The sequence below is a fragment of the Phascolarctos cinereus genome, unplaced genomic scaffold (assembly GCF_003287225.1).
Source record: "Phascolarctos cinereus isolate Bilbo 61053 unplaced genomic scaffold, phaCin_HiC Scaffold_3;HRSCAF=262, whole genome shotgun sequence".
In the NCBI taxonomy this organism is placed as follows: domain Eukaryota; kingdom Metazoa; phylum Chordata; class Mammalia; order Diprotodontia; family Phascolarctidae; genus Phascolarctos; species Phascolarctos cinereus.
Window position 1 is genome coordinate 18,491,192 of NW_027555736.1, and position 26,246 is coordinate 18,517,437.

Here is a 26,246-nt window from a genome sequence, read left to right on the forward strand (position 1 = left end):
TAGTCCTGTAATATAGAAGCTGCTAAATCTTGTGTTATCATGACTGTGGCTCTACAATATTTGAATTGTCTCCTTCTTGCTGCTTGCAATATTTTATCCTTGACATGGGAGTTCTGGAATTCGGTCATAATATCTCTGGGAGTTTTCATTTAGACATCTCTTTTATGAGGTGATTGGTGGATTCTTTTAATTTCTATTTTCCCCTCTGATTCTAGCATTTCAGGAAACTTTCGCTATATAATTTATTGAAATACAATCCCTAGGCTTTTTTTTTTATCATGTCTTTTAGGTAGTCCAATAATTCTTACACTGTATATCTTGGATCTGTTTTCCAGTTCAGTTGCATTTTGTGACTCTTTTACAAAGCTGTTGCTTCTATTTTCATAGTTGTCTTGCATTAATCTCATTTCTCTTCCCAATTTTTCCTCTACCTCTCTTATTTAATTTTTAAAATTTCTCTTGAGCTGTTTCTGGAATTCTTGTTAGGTTTGTATCTTGTTGGGTTGTATCTTTGAGGCTTTGATTGTAGCTGTTTGGATAATATTGTCTTCTTCTGGGTCTATGTCTTGATCTTCCTTGTTACTATACTAACTTGTTATGGTCACATGCTTTTGTTGTTGTTTGCTCATTTTTTCCAGTCCATTCCTTGATTTCTAACTGTATGTATTTTTAACTTTATATCTTTAACTTTATATTATGAGCTCTATTCCTTGGGTGCAAGGGTCACTCTTCTAATCTTGAGACCTTTCTTGCTAATGTTTTCAGAGGTAGCTCTGGGAGTCTGTAGGTTTTTGCTGCTTCCAAGGTGGTATGCTGTAAGGAGAAGTGTGGTCACTGCTCTCTTGGTCTGTGCTCTAACTTTATCCAGGAAGAGACCTTGTTCCTTTATAGCCACCAGTGCTAGCACTGTACCTGACCCTGAGACTGCAGCCAGGTTCCTAACTCTCCTGCAGCCAATGTTGCTAATGTTCCTCTCTGTCTTGGAATTCAAATCAGCATCTCTACTAACCCATCAGTGACCACAAGTACTCTTCTTCACTCTGGAACCAAGGCCTTGGGCCCTGCTTCTCTATGGCAGTAAGTGCTATTGCTCCTTTTGACCTTGGGACTGCAGCCTAGAACTATAAGGGAAATGTAGCAGGGATCTGAATCTAGTTCCAGCGAAGGGTTGCCTGTAATCTTCTTGCCCCACTATCCTTGGCCTGAGAGCTACTGAAACTACTGCTGCTACTGCCAATGGAGCTACTCTCAAGGCATGGCCTGTGCATCCCAGACCCCACTACCTTTCCTGTGAGACAGATTTTTTTTTTTTTTTACTGCTGACCTTTTAAATTATATTGGGCTGGAAAATTATTTTACCTGACTTTTTTTTTTGGTTCTGCCTTGCCATGGTTCTATTTAAGGTGTACTATTTGAGTTATTTGGAGGGGGATTTAGGAGAATTAGGCTGAGCCCTTCTTTACTTTATCATCTTAGATCCACCTGTGTTGACTAGTTTGTAGTTGATTCTTTAGAATTCTCTAAGTATATCATCATTCATCCACAAAGAAGAACAGTTTTGTTTCATTATTGCCTATTATAATTTCTTCAATTTCCTTTTCTTCTACCACATGCATCATTTCTTAACACACTATAATATTCCATAAAATTTATGTACTACTATTTGCTTAGCCATTCCCCAATAGATGGGCATCTTCTTTGTTTCCAATTCTTTGATATCAAAAAACAGTGCTATTGTAAAGATTTTCATGTGTATGGGGAAATTCTTCTTATCAGTGGCTTCTTGCCCAAGTGTTTCTTGTTTTGTTTTTTGGGGGGAGTTTTTTTTGGCTAGGCAGTGGGGTTAAGTGACTTGCTCCAAGTATTTCTTAAATGCCTACTATGTGTTAGGTACTAGTCATTCAAAGACAAACATGAAACAATACTTGTCCTCAACTAACCTGCATTCCACTTGGGGGGAGTATTAATAAGGCAGACTTTTAAATAACCAATATTCAATTGGATCTGTGATATCTCTAGAGTAGGTATCCTTCCAATTGTTGTTCATCCTCCATGTACCAAGAGGACCAATGGCATCATGGGATGATATCTTGTGTTGTTCATGAATTGCATTTCAGTGAGGCAGAGTTGCACAAATCGGTCAACCTCACTGTCTCTTCCAGAGTCATTAAAATCCAGTCATGATAAAAGTCAAGATGACTGGCAATTGCATGGGATAATGTGGATAACCTGGGTGGCTTTGACATCTGACCAAGCTGTAAGCTCTCAACCCACTCATGTCTATCTCATAAGACACTTTTTTTTTTCATTTACTTCCACAAGTACTCCTCAAGGATGTGCATTGTGCTAGGAGGGGTCCCTTACTGATTCTTGACATTGGTAGCATGTCTATAACATTTTTTTTCTGCTAGAATGGGTGTTAAATGCTGCACATAATCTCACACTTTTCCCATGTGTTTGTGTAATTTTGCCAAAATATATTTTTCCATCTCCTTTATGTTCTGAGATAAAAATAATCAATAAGAGATGACTCTTTGCATAGGGAGGAAAGAATTTATTAAAACATATAGAAGATGAAAAGTAGAAGGTACCTAAAAGATTTTTAAGCTGTGGATTTATATGGTTCTTCATTTCCTGAAATCTCTGATTTTGATTTTGTAATAAGATGTTATAAAGATCAGAGGTGTCAAACACCCAGTCTAAATTCTGATTGGGACTTCAATCAGATAAAATTGTAATTGGGAAATGATTAACAAAATAAATAAAAAGTACAATTAAACATATAAAAACATAATTTAATTTACATCAGTTTTCAGCCGTGGGGTTCTATTTCTATTAGAGTTTGACACCACTGGTTTAGACTGGTAGGTAGAAAGTCAGCGTTAAAGTCAGGAAGACTTGGATTGAAGACCTGCCTTTGATAAATAGTAGTTCTATGCCTCTAGGCAAGCCCCTTAGTGCAGAACTTTTTGAGATTACAAGTTACAGTGAACTGGCTGATTGCTTTCAGCAGGGAGACTTGCAAAATCAGTCAGTCACCACACAGATAAAATATCAGGTCCAGATCCATCAGTACAGTACAACTGCCTCTGTCCCATTTACCCACCAAAAAGGGGGGGGGGGAATCCTAATTCTCATGAAGACAGATACAAAGAGTTCCTTCTCTGAAATTTAAAGCCCTCTATAATCTGCCTCCAACCTACCTTTTTATTTTTATTTCATATTATCATCCATCCCATGTTTCAGATTCGGTTAAACAAGAGCTTAAGACAATCTCTAGATTTGACATATTCCTTGTATCCCACCGGGATCCCTTAGAATAAATCTCATACTTTTAGAATCTTTTCTTTTCTTTCAAGTTTCCCTCAAGAATCATCTGATAATTTAACCTTCCATGATTTCCACAGATTAAGGTCTGCTTTCCTTTTGAAAATTGTTCCTCTTCAAAATGTCTTGACCTGTCCTTGAGGCAGCTAGGTGGCACAGTGTATAAAGAACTGATCCTAGAGTCAGGAAGACCTGTGTTCAAATCTGGACACAAATACTGCTGAGCTGTCTGACCCTAGGAAAGTCACTTAAACCTCTGTCTCTGTTTCCTCATCTATAAAGTGGTGGTAATAATATTACCTATCTCCTGGGTTTTTTGTGAGAATAACATGAAATTATATTCATAAATTCTCAAAGCTTTCTGCCTACATGTATTAGGCTTCTCTGTGAATATCTCCCTTCTGCCACAAGAATGTCAGTTTCTCGAGGGCAAGAAGTATTTATTGATGTTTGATCTTGCAGCTCAACACATGACACAGAATTTTACCCAAGTTTTTGTTGTTTTTGAGTCTTTTCAATCATGATCAATTCTTCGTGTCCTCATTTGAGATTTTCTTGGCAAAGATCCTGGAGTTTGCCATTTCTTCTTCAGCTCATTTTACAGATGGGGAAATTAAAGTAAACAGGGCTAAGTGACTTACCCAGGGTCACACAGCTAGTAACTGACTGAGGCTGGTTTTGAAATCAGGTCTTCTGAGTCCAGGCCCAGTTCTCTATCACCACCTGTTACTGATTTTCTTTAGGAAATACAGAATATAAAGCAATATAAGGTGTTCATACATACACAGACAGACACACACATTATATATAAATATATATGTGCACATACATATATATATATGTGTATATTAATTTATTAGTAAAGCATTTCTATAACATAGCATAATACAATATTATTGCACATTAAACTGTAAATCTATTATGTAAAACTTGCTATTTCTTTTAAATAGGTAATAAAAGTATCATATGCATTTCTTTTTCTGCTTCTTCCTCCCCACCCTAGAGATGGCTACCGTTATCTATTTGTCATTTCTTTCTCTGGATTCAGATATCATCTTCCTCTAAATGTCCTTTGTAGTTAGTTTGCATATTTATAATAGTCAAAAATGAATTATTTCCTCAAAGTTGTTCTTAAAACAATATTGTTGTTACTGTATCCAACACTGTCTTCATTCTGCTCATTTCACTCTTCATTATTTCATGCAAGTCTATCCATCTTTTTCTAAGATCATAGAGCGCATCATTTCTTATATCACAAAGGTGTTCTTCAGAAACATGTTTGATTTGAACTCAGGAAGATGGGTCATCCTTACTTCAGGCCTGGCACTCTATCCACTGTGCTAATAAGTTGCCCATGCAAAGTGTTTATAAAATAGCTTGGAACTACTTAAAGTATAATTCCTAGTTTCTCTAAGCATAGGCTGGCTGGATTCAAAATTGTGTTCTTTACTTCTGGTGTTATCATTGACAGGCTGAATAATCTAAGGTCTAGTTACTTCGCCCTTCGTTTGTTTGTTTCCTGGCTCCTATTTACTTAAGAGTTTACTTTGGATAAAAGAAAAAAAACATGTAGGTCATTAGCTGTCAAGGAGATGTCTTTTCAACATTTAGTGGAATTTCAAATTAATTCAATAAACATCAATTAGACACTTTTCCCTCTGCCTGAGAAAATAGTGTTTTGAGTCAGAGGTGACTAAAGATTCCCTCAAGACAAGAGTTGCTTATCCCTTTTCTATGCTTAGGTAAATGATACATCAGCACCATCAAAAAACAAACAAACAAACAAAAAAGGTATGCATTGTGATACATACACGCACATATCTGAAAGATAGAGGTAAACATATAAATATTTTTTCTTTGAAAATTAAGCCTGTCCTTGAAAGAATGCTAGATTTTGAGTCAGAGGACCCAAGATCAAGTCCTAATTATGCTATTCCTTAGCTTTGGGATCTACTGCATACCACTTCCTCTTTCTAGACCTCAGTCTTTTCATCGTAATAGCAATAAAAAGATCCAATACATCAAGAAATGTGTGTTAAGTGCCCACCAGAACACAAGTAATTTGCTATGAGCTGAGAATCAAAGTCTAAAATGAAATAACTCCTGCCCTCTAGATGTTTATATTTTATCATCTCTAAAATTAAAGGGTGGGACTTGATAACCCCTAAATTCTTTACCAGCCCTCTGATCTTAATACACACGAAAATGGACTAGGCTCTGAGGATTTTTTTTGTTGTTATTTTTGGTAGGGGTATGGAATTATTGGACCTTTGATTTCATCCCTTTTCACAATTCCTTTTGAGGACATTCCCTCTATCAATGTGGGTGAATAAGTGATACAGTGGACAGGGTACTGGGCTGGAGTCAGGAAGACTCATCTTTGTGAGTTCAAATCTGGCCTCAGACACTTACTATCTGTATGACCCTGAGCAAGTCACTTAATCCTGTTAGCTCATCTGTAAATTGAGCTAGGGTAGGCAATGGCAAACTTTTCCAGTATCTTTGCCAAGAAAATTCCAAATGGGGACACAAAGAGTCAGACAAGATTGAAAAATGACTGAAGAACAATTCTATCAATGTATATCAGCAACTATTCTGCAATATGTATCTCAGAGGCACTGGATAGTCAAGGAAATAAAAAATAAAGAAACAACCATTGCTGTTTGCCCAAGTCTATTCCAATAGAGATGATGGGATGGGAGATATGCACTATGAATAGAGCTTAGTTTATATGAAGTAATTTCCAAAGGGAGAAAAATCCAATGCTGCAGATGTGTCTATTTTTGCAAAGTTTTAATACCTAAATGAATCTCAGTCTGACATGCCCCCCTTCTCAATTATCAATGTGCTCCAAATGAAGAAATCACTACTAAGGTAGTGCTTCGTGAGAAGGTTATTTGTCTTTGCTCTGATCTGTGCTTCCAGAAGAGTTCATTGATAGCCTGAAAATTATAGCATTTGAAGCATGATTCAGTACAGAAAACAGCCTTGATGGCAGGTAGGGATGAGAAAGTTGCATAAAAATGCCATCATATCCTGATTGTCATGTTGCTATGGTTTTTACTTATGGTGAACAGTTATGATTACTCACAGACAAGACAGACCAGAGCCATGTCTGCATGGGTTTGAGGCAACACTGTGAATTCATGTGGGGAGACAAAGACAGCATTGCTGAATTATTTGTTCCTTTGAAATACTGTGTTGGGAATTTAGGACTTCCTAGAAGCCTACTTGACCTCATTGAGGAGCTTTAATTCTGATTGAATCCTTGCTTGAAGTCATCTGTGGGTAGGTTTGCAGGGCACGTCCAATGAGAAACTTCTGAAGAAACAATCTAAGGAGTATAATGAAGAACATTCAGTTCCTATGCATTCCCTAGTCTGGTGACAGTACTCCCTTAGAAAATCAACTCAATGAAACAGAACTGGAAGAAATCATGAAATCACCTAGTTTATCACATAGTAAGCAGGGGTCTTGTTCTTTCTTTAATGTTTTACTGAAAAACCAAAGCAAACCATGCCTTTTGTATCTTTTTTTTTTATGCTCTCACTAGAATCCCCTCACTATGAATTTTCACCATGCTCACAAAATGTTTATGGGACTGTGCCAGCCTCATATTCACTCTTTGTTTTCTCTCTTTGTTTCCAGGGTCAGCATATATCTTCTATAACTGGGGATTGCCAATAAGGCTAGTCCTATGAACATGCAGAGTTTATTATGACTGATGCAGTTCACATGTAGACATTCTGCAAATAGTGCTGGTCTTTTAGTCATGTGAAGCAGGGGAACCTATTTGAATTACTGTGTAATTGGAATCAGGATGCATTGAAAAGACATCCATCAAGTAGAAGCAGTCCTTTTCTAGCTTACACTATCCCAACTAGTGACATTTTGGTGAAGTAAGAGAGATCCTATACTGTGAGAAGAGAAACATTGAATTCCTCTCTGTATGAGGCAAATATATGGCTTCTGAATTGAAAGCTTGTTTTTATGTTGGATTTGTTTTCATTTTAGATAAAAGAGATTGGATATGCCTACAACCCTATGAAATTTTAGAGGTCAGGACAGCAAAATTCCTGAGATTTGGGAGTGGAGGCTATGCACCTCTTCCTCAGTCCAGCATTCAAGTCAATGAAATGAGGAAGTACTATCTTAAGGACCTAGCTCAGTTTAGACATAAACTCACCCAACAGTAAGGCTAAATTTGGATGTGAATTTGGTGGAAGCAGTAATAAGTAGAAACTAAGTGAACCTTGAGCCCACTGTTCGAGGGACTGAGGTGGTATAATAGATAGTATGCCCCCTTTCCCAGGTGTTGGAGAGTGGAAGATTATTTTTCAGGCAACTAAATGGCAAAGCTCATAGAATGCTGAACTTACAATCAGGAAAATCTGAGTTTCAATCATGCCCTGATGATTATTACTAGTTGTGTGTGATCCTGAACAGGCCTCTTAATACTGCCGTGCCTGTGTTTCATTATCTATAAAATGAGAGATAAAAATAATGTCTGCTTCCCAAGGTTGCTGTGTGGATCTAATGAAATAATATAAAGTAGCAGGTTGTAACATGGATAGAGCATAACCCTGGAGTCAGGAAGATCTGAGTTCAGATACTTACCGTGGGACCCTGCATAAGTCACGTAACCCTGTTCACCTCCATTTCTTCACTTACAGAATGAGTTAGAGAAGAAAATGGTAAAGCATTCTAGTATCCTCCCCAAGAGAAGCCCAAATAAGGTCATGAAGAGTTAGACATGTCTGACATTACTGAGCAATAAGAACACCTTGCAAACCTTGTAGCACTAAATAAATGTTAGCTATTGTTCTGGCTAGAACCTTAAAACAAATATCCCTTTGGGAGACAATTTATTTTAATTGGCAAAATATAAAGGAGGCATAGTAATCACTCTCAGCTAGTAGGACCAATAACATTGAAGAAACTACCCCTCAACTCCTCAGTAATATGACTAGGAAATCTGGAAGAAGACTTTGACTTCCTTTTGGGAAAGTGAGGTGAGAGCAATCATTATGCTTCTTTAAATATAAGATTTTTTGAAATGTCCCTTATACACCCACACCAGACTCTTCAGATAACTTCTCTTTTTCTTTAGAATTCTTTCCATTTCTTTCTTAATGTACTTCTTAAGAATTTCCAGCCAAGATGTAGAAAACTTGGGACACTAATAAACTGTTGGTAGAGTTATGAACTGGTCCAACTATTCTGGAGGACAATTTGGAACTATGCCCAAAGGGCTAGGAAACTATGCATAGCCTTTGGCCCATGAAAATACTCCTAGGTCAAAGGGATCAAAGTAAAAGGAAATGGACATATATGTATAAGAGTATTTGTAGCAGCTCTTTTTGTGGTAGCAAAGAATTGAAATTGAGGGTATGCCCATCAATTTAGGAATGGCTGAGCAAGTTGTGATACATGATTGTGATGAAATACCATTATGCTATAAGAAATGATGGCCAAATGGCTTCAGAAAAACCTGAAGCTGAAATAAATGAACTGAAGTAAAGTGAAGTGAAGAGAACCAGGGAAAACATTGCACCCAGTAAAAGCAATATTGTACAATGATCAAATGTGAAAGGCTTAGTTGCTCTGATCAACACAATGATCCGAGACAATTCTGAAGGACTTATAAAAATGTTATCCACCTCCAGAGAGAGAACTGATGAAGTCTAAGTGTATATTAAAGCATATTTTTTCAATTTATTTTTCTTCTTTTTTTTTTAACAACATGACCAACATGGAAATATGTTTTGCATGATTTCACATGTATAATTGGTATCATTTTTTGCCTTCTCAATGGATGGGGAAGGGGCAGGAGGGAGACAGATAATTCAGCACTCAATTTTTTAAAAATGCTAAAAAGTAAATAATAAATTTATTAAGAAAAGAGTTTCCCATCCTTTGTGGGCTTGCTGTCCTCTATAGAAGTTTAATTTATGTCATCCTACCAAACCTTCATCTTAACTCCTTCCAATTTGCTCAACACTCAGAGTGAGTTTCAAATTTTGTCCAGCCTATGTTACCTTCTTTATCACAAATTCAAGAACACAATGGTAACTTGTCCACAAGGTTCTCATCAAGTCAATTTCAACATGTAGCTCCCTCCTACTAAGAAACAGATCCCAAATCAAATCTTCACCTTTTGTTTGTCTCTCCAAATTTTGAGGCACAAAGTCATTATTAAAGAAAGTCAAGAAATTATCCTGTTTAGGCAGAAAGAAATCACCAGCACATTTTTGGGATATTTGCAGTTCCTCATCGCTACTATATCCCATATCTATTCCATCTTTTTCTTAAACTCTTTGATCTATTTCTCCTTTCTGTCCAAGTGGTCTGTAGTACACATCAAAACTATTTCTTTTCTCTCTCTATTGATCTTTCATCAAATGATCTCTCTAGCATTTCCTTCCTCTGGTACTTTACATATGTTATTTTATATACCCTCCTAAGAACACTGTTAGGTAGATACTATTATTATCTCCTATTTACAGATAATGAAACTGAGAAGTTCATTAAGCTACTCAGGGTTATATAGCTCCTAAGTGTATGAAGCAAGATTGAAATGCCGGTCTTTCTACTTCCAAATGTAACATGATCAATTAAGATATCTAGGTGCCACAAACTAGACTAACCAAAGGTTGAAAAATAGATGATGTGGTGGACAGACTTCTAGGTTTGAAATGCATCTTCATTCCTCTCTGGATTCTGTTCCTGACTCTCTAGATTTCTTTCACCACTGTGGTTTCCATAATCTTCTCAACCTGGAAGATCATTCCATTTTCTGGCCCCTTCCTCCAATTGTTCTGTTCTTCCTAGAACCTCCATTTTAAGGAAAGTGTCCAGGCCACCCACAGTCACTTCTTTATTTCTCTCTGAGCTCTGCTTCTGATTCTTTGGACTTCTTTTTCTATCATGCCTCCAAGAGAACCTTCTCTCCTTCCTCCCCTCTCTCCCCCTGTCCCTGCTTTTATGTAGTACCTTATACCACTAGAATATAATCTCCTTGAGGGAAGAGACTTTCTCTTTTCTTGAATTTCCAGTGCTTGGCACATTTCCTGGCATATAGAAAATGCTTAATAAATGCTCGTTGACTTGACTTCGAGCCACAACATCTCTCACTGCCTGTATTTCACTAGATAAGTTACTTAATCTTTCTTGCCCTGGATTTCATTTGCAAAATATGGAGGTTGAACTAGATGCCTCAAAGTTTCTTTCTAGCTTTAATCAGTGATCCTATGCTGAGCCTAACTTGCTTCAATGGATAGAGAAGGCTTACAGAATTTCAGAGGTAGAAGGATCTCCAAAGCCATCTAATCTAATGTGTAGCTGTACAAAGATTTCCTCTACAATATCTCCAAGAAGTAGTCATGCAATTTTTGCTTGAAAATCCCCAGTGAATGCATACCTGTTGATCCAGCAATACCACTATTAGTTCCATATTTCAAATAGATTAAACAAATAAAAAAATGAAAAAGACTTTTTTGTACAAAAACATTTATAGTAGATCTTTTTGTGGTGGCAAAGAATTGGAACTTGAGGGGATGCCCATCAATTGGGGCATGGCTGAACAAGTTGTGGTATATGAATGTGACAGAATATTATTGTGCTGTGAGAAATGACAAACAGGCTGATCTCAAAAATATCTGGAAAGACTTACACAAATTCATGATGCAAAGTGAAGTCAGCAGAGCCAGGAGATCATTGTATGGAAAAGAGCAATGTTGTACAATGATTAAATGTGAATAACTTAACTCTTCTCAGCAATACAATGATCCAAGACAATTCCAAAGGACTTAGGATGAAAAATGCTATCCTCCTCCTGAATACAGATCAAAGCATACCATTTTTTCTCTTTATTTTTTCATGTTTTTACCCCCTTTGGGCTTGTGTCTTCTCTCACAACATAACTAATATGGAACTATGTTTTGCATGATTGCACATGTATAAACTATGCAAAATTGCTTCATGTCTAAGGGAGGGGAAAGGAGAGGGAGGGAGAAAATTTGGAACTCAAAATTTAAAAAAAATGAATATTAAAAATTGTCTTTATGTATAAATGGGAAAATAAAATAGTATTTAAAGAAAAAATATATAGATGCTAGAAATTAGATTTATATATTATTCTTAGCCCCTTCTTATATACTTTCCTTCATTTTGCTATGCTCCCTACATTAGTAGAAAGACACTATTTAATACTGAGGGCCATTTTGCAATGTCCATTGTGAGAAAGGACTTGCTTACTAGCATTTCTATCCCTAGAACATAGCACTCTGCCTAATGCTTGGGAAAATTTTAGTAAAGCCTTCTCTCCTTTCTGTCTATCTGTCTCTTCTTCTAATTTCTCTATATGTGCATATAAATACATGAACATGAAGTTGTTGATTTTATGAGGGTATGAATTCATTTGCTTAATGTCCCCAATAAGCTATTTTATAAGGCATTATTAAATTAGCAGACCTGTAGTTGATTACATGTAAATTTTTCAATGATTGAACATCCTTGAACGTTTTCTTCCAAAATCTGTTCTTGATCTTTTTTTTTTTCATTCTGTGTATGCTGAAGACCTTATTGTCCTAACAGCAAATACAGTGCAGAATTTCATTAATTAGAAGTCATATATATATATATATATATGTATATATATGTGTGTGTGTGTGTGTGTATCAATTACTTCTATTGCTCCTTATGAGTTTTCTGATTTGTAATTTCTGTGATCACTTATAGCACGTACTGTCATACCTTTATTCCATTTAGTCACATACCTTAGTAAACTCCTTTGTATTCCTAAGGAAATTCAATAAATGTTTCCTATATTTAATTTCCAAGTACGTAATTCAAGTGCAGAGAAACATAGTAGTGAGTTTGTACCAAATTGTTATATACAAAAGTTATGGAATATATTCAATGAAATTAAGGCAACTTTAATTGTTCGTGTGATGAGAAAGGGATGTCTCTCTTTCCTATTCTCACTGTTAGAGAAACGCCTTTTTTGCTTAAAAGATATTACTCTACTTTTGGTTTTTCTGTTCATATGTTTGTTTATTCATTTACTTATTTGGGTCTAAGAATAGTTGACAGGAAGTACCATTGTAGAGAACAGAGTCAAATACACAAATCAAAGAGCATTTGCTAATTACATACCCAGTGTCAAGCACTGTACAAAGTATGGGGTAGGGGAAAGCTAGATAGCACAGTGGATAGAGTACTGGCCCTGGAGTCAGGAGGACCTGAATTCAAACCCAGCCTCAGACACGTGATGCTCCCTAGCTGTGTGACCCTGGGCAAATCAATTAACCCCAATTGCCATGCAAAAAAAAAAAGTATGAGGAAAACATACAAACAAAAAGGAAGGAAAAAATAGAGAGAGAGAGAGACAGAGAGAGAACTGGTCTTAAATTCATGGAGACCTGGCTTGAAATCTAGCCTCTGAAAGAGAATAATTCTGAAACTGAGCAAATCAGGTAAGTTCTCAGCACTTCCAGGAAATTCTTTGATACTATAAATTAAAGTTACATTACCTACCTGTTTGAGTGGAATGAGCTTCCAAAGTGGGATATTCCCACATTTATATAAATTACTTAATGATACCTTTCACTCAAGTTTTCCTACACAAATTATTATAATTAATGTGCTATACCCCTACAAAGTCCATTTCTTTTTGAATCAATTACTTTTTTTTTAAATCATGAGTATTCTGAGATTCTAAGCTATGGAATGTCAGTGGTACATTTGTTCATTCAAAAGAGCTCCTCCAAGAAAACATTTGTCAATCTTCTTTTAAATCTTCTTCAAAAATTATTTTCTTTTCACAAAAGTGTACCTTTTGTGCTTTCAAATTAGCAGCAAATAAACACAATATGATAGAAAATGTTTCCCTACACAGAAATCTTAGCTCCCCCCCAGAAAGTCCCCAAAGATGATACTATCTGTCAATAGTGATGTATCTAATACTAATGAATTGAATCACTAAGTAATGAAAAGACAACCTAGTAGGAAAAAATAATTTTATGAAATGTTTTATTTCATATCTGGATAAAACTTTTCTCAAACAGATTTTGGGTTGTAGGCAATATTGGTATTAGCATGTATTATCCAACTGTTTGAGAATGATATCAGTGATGTCCCTGTGGTAATTTTTTTTCTTCTTCCATTTAACTAATAGAGAAAATGGACAATTGACCTTTTCTAAAGTGATCAAATACAATTTGTAAAATATATGCAACCACTTCTCCATTTCGATCATTGTATCCACCTCCAAAATGAGATACTGGCCAAACTCTGTCTAAGTAAAAAATCCTGAGAACTTCATTGTGGGAAAGGTACTGTTTATTTGGGAAATAAGAACACTAAGAACAGTTTTGAAGGGTTCAAATTACCAGATAGGACTAATTAATTTACTTGAGGTATGAAAATAAATTTACATAGATTCATTTGGGGAAACAACATTTTAAATAATAATATTTTTGTGCATGCTTTGAAGCTTAAAGCATAATCTATTAAACTAGATATAATTTCTCACCATAAAAACGTGCACACACACAAACACACACACACACACACATACACATGCACATACACACACACACACATATATATGTACACATATATATATATGTATGTATATTCCATTATGGGTAATCTGCATCTGTTCTCTAGAATTAAAGACAAAGGGGAAAAAGAAAAAGAAAGCTTGCTTTAGAATATTATTATCCACACCGAGATGAAAGGCTTTCAAAAGGCCATGGGCCTTCAATGGATCTGGCATAGGAAATGTAGAGTGACTATGTTACATTTGAAAGAGAGAATAGACAATTTGCTTACTTCACTTTTTATGGGCCACTACCCCAAACGTCTCTGCTTCTGCAGCTCCTCAGAGTTGAGAAAAGAAAGAAATCAAGATATAAATCTTTCCAGAATCAAGCCTCTGATTAACAAAGCTTGAGTATTGCCATATTATCCTCTGGGACCTTCCCTAATAGAAATTAAAAGATGTAAAATCTACTACACTTGTTCCTAATCTATCTACTTACCCAAATATCTCCAATTTCATTTGGAAATTGTGGAGTCAAGCCAGAAGCATTCCAAGGGAATTGTTTTTCATAACCATAGACCTTAAAATACCTAATTGTTTCTCAGGTCTGGGAACACAGTGGCTAATAAAAAAAAAATCCAGGCAGGATGCTAATGGAGAACACTCATGAACACAGTACCACTGTAAAACACTGACCCTGAAGTCCAGAGGCCTAGGTTTGAATGCCTTTTCCAATGCTTATTCCATCTTTCATCTCTGGCAAATCACTTGACTTCACTGAAACTCAGTTTCCTCATATGTAAAACTAGGAAGTTGAAGTAGATGTTCCCTGAGATCTCTTCCAACTCTAGATCCATAGTCTTTTCATCTTTTGTAAAGGGGCAAATTTTCTAATATAAAAGAAAGAAAAAATTATCTTTATGCTATGTGATAAATTTATGGTTTAAAAGAAGGAAAAATTAATTTGAAGTCAGTGGAGTTGGGTTTCCACATTGGTTATTCTCTTAAATATTTGTATAACCTTGGAAAAACTAGTATTTTTCTGAAAATCATTTTCCTGATCTCTAAAGAAAAGGGGGGGGCTGCTAGAGGGTTAGACACATAAAGCCAGATGTCCCTTCCGGCCTTACAGCCAATATCTTATCTCTGAGTCATCAGAATTGTGTATTTTGTGTTTTTTGGGGGGATAATTCAAGAACATAAGTAATTATTTCCATTTTAATGGATTTGACTCATTGAAATCAACGTTGTTAATTTGTTGTCAGCACTGAAAGATTTTCTGTTGAAATAATACAAAAATATAAGCAATCAAAATCCTTTTGAGCTGAAAATGTCCATTTGAAAATAAACTAAAAAGAATAATGGATACACAATTAAAATATTTACCTCACATGCTGCAAATTGGCAAATGATAAAGAAAAAAGAGGAGCAATTATTTTTGGAGATACTGTGAGAAGACAAATAGTCTCTTGGTAGAGTTATACATTGGTCTAAATATTCAAGATATCAACTTGGAATTATCAATCCTTATTCAATCAGGAAGCATTTATTAAGGGCTTACCATGTGCCATGAATGTTGCTGGGTGCTATGTATGCAAACACAAAACTAAAATTGTTTCCACACTCAAGAAGTTTATATTCTTTTTAAATTGTGAAATGAATAAAATAACAAACAAGCAAATGAATGAGTGAATGATTAAATGCCTACCAGTACTCTTTGTCCCATCAATCCTACTATTGAGTAGAAAGCCAAGGAAATAAAAGATAAAAGGAAATGTCAAATACATCCCAAAATAACCATACTACTGTTTCTGTTTTTGGTACCAAAGTAAAAAAAATGGGTGCTCATTAGTTATTGAATCATTGAAGCAAACAACACTATCATTTATGAAGGTAATGAATGGAATATTGTTATAGGTAGCACATAATGGCTATGAGGGAATCAGTACAACACGGGAATATTAAAATGAACTGATAAATTAAATAAGCAGAAACAAAAATTAATATACTATTTATTTTTATAAATCATTGAAAAAAATCCATACATTGAGAATTTTTTAAAAAATTGAAGGAAATGAAGGAATTTGCTCACGTAATAATTAGATCAGATTCCTCATTTTTGTTAAGCAATGACTACAGGGGGAGAACTGTACAACAATGATCAAATCAGATGTCTTCACTAGATCTGATGTCTAAATTTACTTATTTTTTCTTGGTTACATGAGAGAGCTCAATCTGTATCAGGAAATCCAGAAGGACTATAATATAAAGACAAATTGTATCAATGTAGCACATACATATTTTTCCACTCATTTGAGATCTACTCTCCTTTAATTATTATTTTTCTCTATTTCATTTTTATCTTCTCTGCTACTCTGGTGGATGTCTGATCTCACCAATAAAGACAGGGAGGCAGTATAATGCATTGGGGAAGCAGCATAGTATATTTGGAGGAAGGGGCCTGAATTCAAATCCAAATGTTTTGTACTTATTGCCTATAAGATCTGTGACAAGTCCTCTGAGTCTCTATTTCCTTGTCTGTAAAATTAAGGAGTCAGAATATATGACTTCTCTAGTCATCTAGAACAGGAATAGACCTTGGGTACATTACTATGGAATTGGTCCATACATTTCACCAATGATATCTTTGTTCCAATGATGTCTTTGTTCATTATAAGAGACAGAGATAGAGACAGAGAGGGACACAGAGACAGAAATAGAAAGACAGACAAACAGAGGTAGAGACAGACAAGCATAGACAGAGACAGAGATAGACAGAAAGAGAGAGAGTTATATGAATAAAATTGGACATGAAGATGGACACAATTTCCCATCAAATCTGTCCCCTATCCTCTGAATAATAAAGAATATATATCTGTCAATAACAAGTAGAAGCAAAAGGTTTTTCTATTATCCAGGAGTAAATATAAGCACTGATATTTATGGTTTTCCAAAAACAAGCTCTGAGTTGCTCTTTGACAAACACTAATTTTCCAATTTTAAGTGACAGAGTGTCAAGCTGACTTAAGCCCTGCTACTTCTCTCTTGCTATAATTGTTACTATTTGAATACTGAGCACAGCATGGTGCATGTTTGCTATGAATAATATGCCTTAAAGAGAGAGAGTAGAATTTAAATGTTGAAATCTACAAGCACATTGCATGCCTCATATTTTTGCTTTTTGTTTAATGTTTTTTTTCCTGCAACTTCCAAAGATGAAGAGTGACCATTGAACATCGACATCTCTATTGTTATTGCTTCTGAACCACAAAAACTAGGCATGGGGACTAGAGCTGTGATGCCATTTTTCTAGAGAACTCCCAACTTAGGAGACTCTCTCTAGTGACAGAAGTTGTTCCCTTCTCTGTAAATGTTCAATGTAGAGAGTTGCCTAGACAATGGGAGGTTATATGATTTGCTCAGGATCATAGAATCATTTGGAGTTATGAGTGAAAAGTAATTCCCTACTCACAGTGGAGAGGCAGAGGACTGCAAGCAGTACAAAACACTTCAGATGGACAGAAGGAGAGCAGCCTAGAGTGTTGTTTTCAGAAATAATGGAAAGAGACATTTTATTTTTTATTTAATTTAGTAGTAGTAGTAGTAGTAGTAGTAGTAAGTAGTAGTAGTAGTAGTAGTAGTAGTAGTAGTCGTCCTTTGGAAATACCCTTTGGCAAAACAGGGCCAAAATAATGGGGCAGAACATGATACCTTACTTAAAGGTTCCCTGCAGAGGCAAAGCAAGCTTCTAAAAGCAGAGTAATTACATACATACTTGCTGCTTCCATGCCACTTTGGCTCCCTGTGTCCAGTTACAAGGTGAAAGGGGTGAGCATTACCATATTTACCCTATCCCTTTATATGTGATTTGATTGCAAGAAAAGAAATTCTCCAGTTTCAAAAAAGTATTTTAGGAATAACAAAAGGGTAACAGAAAAGTGTATGTGGGTGAGGGTTGGCTTCAAATGAGAAATTACACAGTAAAAGCAATGAACATTTCATCAAAGCAATATACAATTGGTGCTGTTGGAGGCAGGATATGGGTTAGCCATTCATTAAAAGCAAGGGCAGCATCCTCCATTGGTATTCTTATTATGTCAAGGGAATGAGAGGAAGGTCCCCATATGTAGTGTTTAAATACTAGGAAGACATGGAAAAGAGTGTCCAGGTAGAGATCATTGGTGGGAATATACAACTCAAGAAGATCATTGGCCCATTGGATCAGTGGCATGCCTCACTGATTTGGGTAGATATACTAAATTCAAATGATTTCTTTTATGTTGATTCAAATATTAGTCATGGGGGCAGCGAGGTGGCACAGTGGATAGAGCACTGGCCCTGAAGTCAGGAGGACCTGAGTTCAAATCTGGCCTCAGACCAACCACTTGTCACTAGCTGTGTGACCCTGGGCAAGTCACATAACCCCAATTGCCTAAAAAAAAAAATTAGTCATGCAAGCTAATATATATATGCATATATATTCATATATATAAACATATACATACATACATATACACGTGTATATACATATATACATATATACATGCACACATGCATATATACACATATATAGATATAGTATGTGTATGTATATTATATATACACAAATACATTATATAACATATTATATATATTATACTCTTTCTATACACACATAGAAAATATCTTTTACTTAAAATATTCAATAAGAGAGAGGAAAATTGGGGGGGGGGCAGCTAGGTGGCACAGTGGATAGAGCACTGGTCCTGAAGTCAGGAGGACCTGAGTTCAAATCTGACCTCAGACCAAACACTTGACACATACTAGCTGTATGACCCTGGGCAAGTCACTTAACCCCAATTGCCTGAAAGCAAAAAAAAAAAAAAAAGAAAGAAAGAAAGAAAGAAAAAGAAAAAAAGAGAGAGGAAAATTGAATTTTTCATTCATTATTTCAAGAAATTCCTTCATCTAAATATGTGTTTGTGTTCCTAGACATGGTACTAGTTTTTATGTAATCTAAATACTTATCTTAATTTCTGAAAAATAACTTGGTTATTTCTGCAACACAACAATACCATACTATAAAATCGTTTGTTATTTAAGCTAATGAAATAGTACTATTAGGGGCAAAGAAGTAATGGGTGTATTTAGTGTTTTTCATAAACAAAGTTGGACCTCAAAATACATGGAGATCATGGAAGAATAATGGCTTTCTTCTTTTATTTTTTCTTGTATTAGAAAACTAATATATTGTTAATATACATAACACAGTGGAAAATATAAATATGTGTGTTTCCCTGTAAATGCAAAATGCAAAACTGCTTTCAATGATTAATCACAAAACTGTTATTCTTAGCAAGGATACTAGGAAATCTCTTGATGAAAAGAGTAGTTATGCTAAAGTTGCTTCTGGAAACAAAATTGATTAATAAAACACAAGGTTAAAAACAAAAGAAAATGCATTTACCTCTGGCTTTACTTTTCTTTGGCACATAAGAGTTATCAGATGTTGAAAAGCTTTCAAAAACCAGCTATTGCACTCACTCTATCACTTTGCTTGTGGATTTAAAGAACTTCACCTGTCATGGGAATACTGACTGTTAGTCAAACAGCCTCTAGATTTGTCAACTGGGAGAAACTAATATTGGAATATGTGTCAAGATTAACTTAGGATGTATGTGTTGGTCTATACATGAAAATGCCACACATTTATTTTTTTGATCATGGTTTTAGACACTGAATTATGATGTGTGTGTGTGTGTGTGTGTGTGTGTGTGTGTGTGTGTGTCTGTGTGTGTGTATTAATCCTGGTATGGTGGGAATAAAAAAACTGTTTTTGAACTCAAAGGATCTGGATTCAAATCCAATCTCCAATTCCTGTTATCAATGGCAATTAACTTACATCTAAAACTCTTAGTTCTTTCTTCTACAAAATGAAAGGTATATATTAGATCATAGTTGAGGTCTCTTCACAATGAAGATATGTTATCCGATAGTAATTCTGAGATTTCAAGGAAGAGCTCCAACTGATGGATGACAATAAATAAGCAGTAATCAAGAGTATTAGGGGGAAGGGGAGGCAGAACCAAGCTGACAGAGTAGAGAAGTGGTGGAGTTGTGAATTGATCCAACCATTCTGTAGAGCAATTTGGAACTATGCCCAAAGGGCTATAAGTACTACTACTAGATCTGTATCTCAAAAGAGATAAAAAATCAAAAAGAAAAGTTCCTATATGTACAAAAATATTTAGAGCAGCTCTTTTTGGGGGGTAGAGAATTAGAAGTTGAGGGGATGCCCATCAATTGGGGAATGGCTGAACCAGTTTTGGTATATGATTGTGATGGAATACTATTGTATTATAAGAAATGATGAGCAGGATGCTCTCATAAAAACCGGGAAAGACTTACATGAGCTTATGCAAAGTGAAATGCACTGTGTAGAAAGTAACAGTAGTATTGTAAGATGATCAACTGTGAATGTCTTAGCTATTCTCAGCAATATAATGATCCAAGACAATTCTAAAGGACTTATGAAGAAAAATGCTATCCATCCCCAGACAAAAAAAAATGTTGGTGTCTGAGTACAGATTGAAGCACAGTTTTCTTTTAACTTTCTTTATTTTTCTTTATTTTTTTCTTATGTATGTTTTCTTTCACAACACGACTATTATGAATATGTTTTGCATGACTACACATGTATAACCTGTATGGAATTGCTTGCCTTCTGAATGGGGGTGGAGTGGGGAGAGAGGAAGGGAGAAAATTTGAAACTCAAAGTTTTAAAGATGAATGTTAAAATTGTTTTTACCTGTAACTGGGGAAAAGTAAAATCCTAAATAAAAGCTAAAAGAAAAAAGAAAAAGAAACAAAAGAACATATTACCAGTATAAAAAAATCAAAAAGATTAATGCATCACCAATGAAGATGAAATTAGAGTAATTATTAGAAGTTATTTTGCTCAATAATATTCTAGTAAAAATGATCATCCAAGTGAAAATTTATAAAAATATAAGCAGTAGAGATTAACAGAGGAGGAAAGAGAAAATTTAAATAACTATCTTAGAAAAATAAATTGAACAAGCCATCAACGAAGTGTCTAAGAAAAAATCCCTGGGTGGGGAGCAGCTAGGTGATACAGTGGATAGAGCACCAGCCCTGGATTCAGGAGGACCTGAGTTCTAACCCGGCCTCAGACACATAACACTTACTAGCTGTGTGACCCTGGGAAAGTCACTTAACCCTATTGCCTAGAAAAAAAAAATCCTTAGGGCCAGATGGATTCACAGTGAATTCAGCCAAACACTTTAAGAAACAATTAATCTCAATACTATATAAACTATCTGAAAAGGAAATTGATAAAGCATGTGTCCTATCAAATTTGTTTTATGATGCAAATATGGTTTTGATATTGAAAACAGAAAGAATGAAAACAGAGACAGAAAAGTGTAGACCAGTTTTCCTGGTGAGTATAGATGCAAATATTTTAAATATAATACAAGCAAGGAGAATACAGCTATACATCACAAAGATCATATCCTGTGAGCAGGTGGGACCAGAAATGCACAGCTAGTTCAACATGAGGAAAATTATCACCATAAATGACCATATCCATAACAAAATAACAAAATTCATGTGATTATATCAATATATGCAGTAGAAACATTTGCTTTGGAACATCCACTCCTATTACAAGTAATACAAAGCATAGGAATCAATGAACCCCTTTTTAAAATGGTAAGTAGTGTCTATCTAAAACCAAGAGCAAACATTATTTTTATGACAACAAACTTGCAGCCTTCCCAGTAATACCAAGACTGAAGCAAGGACATCCATTATCACTACTCTCATTCAATATTGTATTAGAAATCCTAGCTATTGTGAAAAAAAGAAAGAAAAAGAAATTGAAGAAATAAAAATAAGCGATGGAGAAACTAAACTACAACTCTTTGCGGATGATATGATAGTATACTTAGAGAATCTTAGGTATATGGGTTGTTCAATGAGGACAAACAGCTCTGATGTGAGGGTTGGCTGAACCCTTTTCAGGATTGTGAATCCACCTTAATGTCCACCTGATTCACCCAACCTTCAACCTTGGCTCCAAGAAGCTATAACATGCACAGAAGACACCCCCTAGCAAAACTACCTTGGCAAATGAGCTAAGCCAGGTTGAGAATAATTGCCAGGTTTCAGACCCATTGTTGAGGTAGGGAGATGTCTATCTCAAGCATGTGAAGACTTTCCCTGGATAAGTGGGCAGATGAGAGCAATTTGTTCCAATAGCTATGAAGGTGGCTGATGAAGGCACCAAAAGGATCTTACAGCACGGTCAGACATGAAAGATGCAAGGTCATCCACTGCACCCTGGGCCGTTTTAAGGCTTCTTGACTTTTGTCTTGTCACTGAACTTTGATGATTCTGAAAAAAAAGAGCTAGGCTGATAACTTTGTGCAACTCTGCCTCATTTAAATCCAATTCATCCACAAGTCAAGACATTACCCTATGCTTTCATCCTCTTCAAAAACAAAGGATGAACAACAACAAATACTTAAAGACACTAGAGAGTCGACTAAAAAATACCTAGTTGAAACAATTAACAACTTCAGCAAAGTTTCAGGATAGAAAATAAATCCACAATAATCAGTAGTGCTTTTCTATACTATCAACAAAATCTATCAGGAAGAGCTAAAAATAAAAAATCCATTTGAAATGGCTGCAGACAATATAAAATACTTGGGAGTCTACCTGGCAAGGCAAGCCTAGGGTTTTTGTAAATACAATTACAAAACACTTCACACAAAGAACTAAAGATCTAAACAATCTGAGAAATAATTGCTCACAAGTAGAGTGAGCCAATGCAATAAAAGAAGAATTCTACCTGTTTATTTATTCAGTGCCATACCAATCAAACTACCAAAGATTTATTTATAGAGCTAGAAAAATAGCAATAAAATTCATCTGGGAGAACAAAAAGTCAAAAATATCAGGAGGAATAAATAGAAGAAATGTGAGGGAAGGTGAACTAAGAGTTCCAGATTTGGAACTGTATTACAAAGTGGTAATCAAAGACAATCTGGTACTGGCTAAGAAACAGAGTGCTAGATCAGTGGAATAGATTAGGTACAAAACACACAGTAATAATGACCAGAGTAAATTTGAGTTTGATAAACCCAAAGATCCAAGCTTTTGGGTTAAAGAACTCAAAACTTGACAGAAATTGTTGAGGAAACTGGAAAGTGGGAACTAGACTTATACCAACATCTCATACTATATAACAATATAAAGTCAAAATGGATAACTTAGTTAAAGCATAAAATGTGAGTTTACGTGTAAATTTGGGAAACATGAAAAAGGCACCTGTCAGATTTATGGATTAGGGAAGAGTTTGCATGCAAACAAGAGATAAAGAGGATAATAGAAGTAAAATGAATCATTTTGGTAGCATGAAATTAAAAAACTTTTGCACAAACAAAGCTAATGCAACCAAAATGAGAAGAAAACCTGGAAACAAGGGAGAATTTTTATAGAAATTTCCTCTGATAAAGGCCTCATTTTTTCAAATATGTAAGGAGCTAAGCCACATTTATAAAATAAAATGAGCCATTCACCAGTTAATAGATGTTCCAAACTATGAATAGGCAATTTTCAGAGGAAGAAATAAGTACTCTCAATAGTCAAGAAAAATGCTTTAAATACTATTGATTAAAGAAATATAAATCAAGTTCCGCTTACGGGAGCCAAGATGGCAGAGTAAAAAGGTAGTCGCTCTCACTCTCCCCTATCAACCTCTGAAAACCCAGAAAATATCACCTCAGAAAAAAACCCTGGAACACCTGAAGTAGAAGAAATATGGGAAGCAGCAGTGCAGCAGCCCAGAAAAATGGGTCTCCCAGTGCCTCAGCAAAAATAACAGAGGCAGAATTGCAAGGGGCCCCAGGCTGAAAAGTACCCTGTGGCATTCATCTGAAAGGTGGTGAAGAAAACAACCTAAAGGCTTCCTAAAGCCCCAGCCTTGCTGGTTGCAACCCAACACCAGGTGAGCTGTTGGAGCCCTGCAGCCTCCAATGTGAAGAAATCCTGAAGCCCAGATGGTAAAACAGGCAAACACCAACACCTGGACCTTCAAGTGCCTCAGTGAGAGTGGGGGGAACTGGTGGAAACCAGCTCAGAAAACCACCAGGTGCCTCGGCACTCTACCACAAAGGAATCTCCCAGTGCATTAGCAGAAATGAGGGAGACAACACTGTAAGGGGCCCCAGGCAGATAAACTCCCTGCAGCTCCCATCTACAAGGAGCTGAAGAAAGCTAAAGGAAAGGAAAAGCAGGCAACCTAGAATTGCCTGAAAGTTCCAGTCTTGCTGATTCCACCCCAACACGAGGTAAGCTGCCAGAAACCTACAGCCTCCAGTTGCCAACATAAGAGACCCCAGCACATGAAGCCAGTGACCAAGACCTAGGCTTCCAACACTAGAAGTTTGGGTCAGTACCCTCTTTTCTCCGGCAGGAGAGCTCAATCACTTTAAAGGCCATGGAATAAAGAAACACCATTAGTAAAAATAAACATAACATAGATTCATACTATGAGAAGAGAGAAGAACAAGGCAGAAATTCTGAAGAGGACAACATTGTCAACAAACCCACATCTGCAACAACAAAAGGGAATATGAACTGTTCTGCAGCCCAAAAAGCCTTCTTAGAAGAGCTCAAGAAGGATTTTAACAGTCAAATGAGAGAGGTAGAAGACTCCTTCAAAAATATAATTGGCCAATTGGAAAAAAAAATACACTGAAGAAAACAAGTCCCCAAAAAACACAATTAGCCAATTGAAGAAGGAAGTACAAAACTAACAGAAGAAAACATCTGTTAAAAACTAGAATTGGACAAATGGAAACTAATGTCTCTATGAGAGAGCAAGCATCAGTCAAACAGAAACAAAAAAATGAAAAAATACATAAAAATGTATAATACTTCATTGGTAAAACAAACTACCTGGGAAATCAATTCAGGAGGGACAATTTAAAAATGATTGCACTACCTGAAAATCATGATGAGAAAAAGAGCCTGGACAGTATCTTTCAGGAAATCATAAAGGAAAACTGCCTGGAAGTCCTAGAACCAGAAGGGAAAATAACCATAGAAAGAGTCCACCCATCACCACCTGAAAGAGATCTCAAGTTGACAACACCAAGGAATATAATAGCGAAATTCCAAAATTACCAGATGAAAGACCACAGGGCATGGAACATGATATTCTGAAAGGCAAAGGAGCTTGGAATACAGCCAAGGATCAATTACCCAGCAAAAATGAAAATCATTTTTCAAGGGAGGAGATGGATATTCAATGAAATAGAAGACTTCCAAACTTTCCTGATAAAAAGACCAGAGCTCAACAAAAAATTTGATCTTCAAGTACAGGACTCAAAAAGAACTTAAAAAAGGTAAATGGGAGAGAAAGATACAATATGTTGTTAATGGGAGGGGTGTTTAAACCCTTCCAAGGGAATATGACACTTGCAACCCTTGAGAACTGTATTGTTATTACACCATGTTAAAGGAGTATAAATACAGAGGGTGGATATTAGGTGACTTTGATGTAATGATAAAAAAAAAAGTCTAATCAAGTGGGTTAAATGGATCCAAATAAGTGGATGTACTGAGAAAGGAGGATACAGACAAGGGTAAATTACATTATAAGAAAAGACACAAGATCCTATTACACCAGAGGGAAAGAAGGGGGGGGAGCATTGTTTCAACCTTACTCTCATCAGATTTGGCTCAAGAAGGGCATAACATAATCAGTTAGGTATAGAAATCTAACTTGCCCTATAGGCAGTAGGAGGGAAAAGGGGAAAGAAAAGGGAGGGGGGAAAAAGGGAGGGAAGAAGCAGTAAGAGTAAAGGGGAAGAAAAGGGAAAGGGATAATAAAAGGGGGAGGGACTGAAGGAGGGTGGTCAAAAGCAAAACACTAGTGAAGGGGGAAAGGAAAAAGGAGAAAGAAAAGCATAAACGGGGGAAAAAAGGATGGAGAAAAAGACACAGATAGTAATCATAACTGTGAATGTGAATGGGATGAACTCTCCCATAAAACCAAAATGAATTGAAGAATGGATTAAAAACCAAAATCCTACAATATGTTGTTTACAGGAAACACATTTGAAAAAGAGTGACACATACAGGGTAAAGGTAAAAGGCTGGAGCAGAATATATTATGCGTCAGCTGAAGTAAAAAAAGCAGGGGTAGCAATCCTGATCTCAGACAAAGCAAAATAAAAATAGATCTAATCAAAAGAGATAAGGAAGGAAACTACATCCTGCTAAAAGGCACCATAGACAATGAAGTAATATTACTAAACATATATGCACCAAATGGTATAGCATCCAAATTCTTAGAGGA